General features: G+C 37.0%; 1 protein-coding gene across 6 annotated transcripts in view; it reads left to right on the forward strand.

Moving 5' to 3' along the window:
• The first annotated feature begins 489 nt into the window (after window positions 1–489).
• Window positions 490–4,131, forward strand: part of Scn3a (sodium voltage-gated channel alpha subunit 3) — a 107,685-nt gene continuing 104,043 nt past the window's right edge. For all 6 annotated transcript variants that reach the window (XM_033756326.1, XM_033756327.1, XM_033756329.1 and 3 more), the window contains exon 1: window positions 490–691. The gene's annotated coding sequence lies outside the window, so the exon portion shown is untranslated. The remainder of the gene's footprint in view (window positions 692–4,131) is intronic.

The following is a 4,131-nucleotide window of genomic DNA, read 5'->3' on the forward strand; positions in this document are numbered from 1 at the left end:
ATGTGTTTTTAGTTATTTATAGATAAAGGCAACCTTCCAAATTTATTTATTGTTTGTCTGTTTATTTGTTCGTTTTGGGGTACCGGAGATCGAACTCGGACCTTACATTTGTGAGGCAAGCAGGGGAACCACTGAGCTAAATCCCCGGTCCCCAATTTTATAAAATTTAGAGAAAATGTTAGAGGTGAATAAGTAGGTGTACAAGAGCCTCGTCTACTCAGATATGGAAACTTGGCTACACTTTCTGCATCTTGTGGAATTTTATTGGCCATCATTTCACTGCTGTCATCTCGGCCACCTTCACAAGAAAGTGTTGCCACACTGATTTACCTTCCTCTATGACAGAGGATAATGGGAATCTGTCTTTTGTTCAATTTTGTGTGTCTACCAGTAGATGGCGGTACCACGTTGAGGGCCGCCACCTTTTTTTTTTTTTTTTTTTCCCCAAAGCTGTTTTCTAATATATGTTGGGTACCATAGAGTGAATCTCAGAACAGGAAGCGGAGGCATAAGCACAGCAGATTCTGGAAATGTCTCTTTGTTTTCTTGTCCACAGAGATAGCAAGAAAAAATTGTAATTAATTTGCAAATCTCTGTGGCCAAAATCTGAAGAACTGCAGGGGAAGGCACATTATATTCTAACCATCTTGGATGCTGGGCTTTGTTATGCTGTGATTCTTAAGGCTATCAGGTAAGCTGACAAAACATTTAATTATCTGCACCATAGAATCTAGCCAACAGGTCAGTTTGCTCATTTCGAAATCATCTTCATGCTGCTATTTTTGACATAATACTTAGGAGTAAATTACAAGAACCAACGGCACCATTTGATGTGTAAACTGCTTACTATTCCTTTATCTCTCACAGGAAATAGAGTCTCTCTTTAGAAATGGTGACTTATATAGTACAGACGAGGCATTAGTGCTCTTGTGTTTTTGAAACATGCAGATGCCTATGATTCACTGTATTCAGAAAAAATATGTTTTATTACCTTGAAAGCTAATCTAATGAATTTCACAACTGTACATCACCTATTTAAGTGTCCAGTGTGTCCAGTATTTTTAAAATATAAATGATGGTGAAATTGGACCTATCTGTCTTGTGATTTAGTCTTTTATTTAATAGTACTGGAGAGATCATGCACACAGGGAGTGACAACAATATAGTGGTGTTTGGCTGTTTGAAATACGTTTTTATTTTTCTCCAAAATCTGTTTTCTAGAGGGAAGAAGTTCATCAATAATAATCATTAAAAAGAAATTTAATCTTTTAATAGTAAAGTAATCCCTATATATTCCATAATGTATATTTTAATGTACTCACTTATATTAAATGTATACCTTTAATTCACTGATTTAAAGGATAAGTGTTCTCATTGAATGGTCCCACAAGCTTGATAGATTTCTATTTATTTTTTCTGTGTAGATTTAATGATGAGTATTATTTTTATTACTATCGTTATTATTTATCAGGCAAAGCCACTTCAGCAAAATAACAATAATTTATTTTGTCTATGGCCTACATTCTTCTGCAGTTGTTTTTAAAATATTCTATAGCATAACCATAAATATTTCATTTGGTTAGCAGTCACATACTAGGATTAGAAAATTATTGACAGAAAATATGTCTGTATTAACTGAAAGACAGGTCTTTAAAATTATGAAGATTTTTTATACACAACAGGTAGTGTAGTGCTGTTTCTGAGGACAAAGATGAAGGCATAAAGGCTTGCAGGAATTAGCACTCAAAGGTTTCATCACGTTCACCCAATATTGTGTGCCTGTATGAAATAAAGACCTGTGATTTCCATCCAGGCTTTTGGTCAGTACTAGCAAAAAGGGCTTCAAAATTAGAACTTGAGGTGTTTAAATTATAATTTCTAATGATATGGTAAAAAAATTGGTGTCTCACTTAATAATTTACACAGAATAGCAATAATATCCCCTAAAAGCATTTTAAAATAGTGGTTGCCTCTGTGAAAAGCCCTAGTCTTGTGTATTTCAGAACTCCTACCATAGCATATAAAGAATACTATTTCTTTGGAAAGTGTTCTCAGAAATAAATGTTAATTAGCTCAAGTATATTGTACAGTGCACACCATGCTTCCCTACAGGTGACTGAGTGTGAGTAACTTTATTCTATGTAAACAGCAGAGCTAGTTGATTAAACTGGTTTATAGTTATGAATGAATGCTTGTATTTCAGCCTTGAATGCCACTTTTTTGGGGGGGATATAGTAGCAACACTTTTTGTTGTTCATCTGTACGTGTGATCTATATGTCAAAAGGAAATGAACACAGCTCTTCACCTCCCAAAATGTGCTCTTTGAAAATGTGCTTTGATTAAGTAATATATAAAATAAGTTTGACTATTTTGTGCTTTACAAAATCTAGTGGTGATTTCATTCGGAAGGCCAAGAGTATTACTGTGGTTTGTTCATGTGGTGCAGGCAGATAGACTGAGCTCTGAGCTGGAAGTCTTGGGATCTGGTTCAAGTTGGGCTTGGTTGCCTCAGAAAAGATAGCACGTATCACTGAACCTCATGTTCCTTGCCTGTAAAGATAGGAAAGATATTTGTTTTTGAAATTTGTGGTTCTAATTCATCTATATTTTCCCCAGCTGTTTTTATAGTTTAAATATAATTTGACACAAATTTGGCTCTCTCTAAGCTATACATGAGGGGATATATATAATATTTATTTAAGAATAAATTAAATATTATTTAAGTGACAGATACAAGCAGGGAGAAATGTGGTGAAGTGGTTAAGAGCAAGAACTTGACATGTTTAATGCTAGCTCCACTATTTCTTAGCAAAAAATTTAAACTTTATGAACACCTTTACGTCATTAATAAGAATGAAGAATTATGACCATTTAAAAGATGGTAGAAATAAAATAATGTCTCCTGAGTGCTTAGTATAGATCCTTGAAAGTGACTATGGCCCTTCTCCTATCTGTTCCCCAAACCCCTACCAAAAGGGACCGATATTGAAGTTATTATCAGTGCTGCTGTTGAACTCTCTGCTACCACACCCCACAAGAGGGATAGAATGAAACCTCCAGGAAAGTTTTTAGATGAGCAGGGAACAGTTCTCCTTCTAGAAGAGCACCCTGGTGAAACAAACAGTAACAACAAATTTATAATAGCAGCAGTTAGTGGTGACGCCCTGGGTACCACCTATAGAGTTCCTAGAACTCTCACAATACCTTCTAGAAGACAGTTGTTCGGCCCTGTGGTGGCATTCTGAACTCCACTCCTCTGCCTTTTTTCTTTTCAGTAAGGCAGAACCAGGACCTTACTTCATTCTGCCTTAACAGGATATACCTACTAGACAAATGGTTCCTGGGAAAATGCACAGAGGTTGTCTAGGTTTCATCACACATCACACTCAAATGCCAAATAATATCTACTAGGACAGCCAGATAACAGAGCCTCCAGCCCAGAAGTGTCTTGATTGTGTATGTGGTTATCTCACCTGCTCTTCACCATTTAAGTCTATTGATCTGTGCAGTGAAGGGGGAAAGGAAGTTGTGCCTGGGGAAACTGTTGACGCACTGCAAAATCCCTGCTTCTCTCCAAAGGTTTTCTCTAAGGGCAGCTTTGTGGTCCTGACAGCTGTGTGCTCCTGGGGTCTTTGGGAGCTAGAGCTAGAATGACCTTTCAGCACCCCAGGCCTCCCAAACCTTCCCTTCAACCACCCTGGGCCTCTTTAAACTGACTCAAGTAACTGCGCTGTCAGCTTCATCTGCATGGCAGCAGAGATGACTTAATGGATTCATGATTAGACAGATCCGAAATTGGCTGAGCTTGGGAGCTTACAGATAGCAGGGTAAGGTTTCTCAATTAGACAAGTGCTGTGCTTGGAATTCGAATTTGTTCCTAGTCGTCTTTTGTAACTCTGGGTCACTCTCAGTTCTTTTAGTCCTATTTCTAAGGTTGAAAGGTCCCAAAAGCATTCATATGAATAAGCACAGTTTTTTCCACATTGAACATGGGCCTAGGTAGTGAAATTTCTTCAAATGAATGCCTATCCCAATTACTTTTTCCTTATCATTCATGTGTGGAAACACTGTGGACTCACTGAAGGTTGAAAACGTCTTGTTGGTCATCATTTTTATTTTTTTTTTTTTTT

This window comes from Fukomys damarensis, unplaced genomic scaffold (genome assembly GCF_012274545.1).
Source record: "Fukomys damarensis isolate Sample0158 unplaced genomic scaffold, DMR_v1.0_HiC HiC_scaffold_26, whole genome shotgun sequence".
NCBI lineage: Eukaryota > Metazoa > Chordata > Mammalia > Rodentia > Bathyergidae > Fukomys > Fukomys damarensis.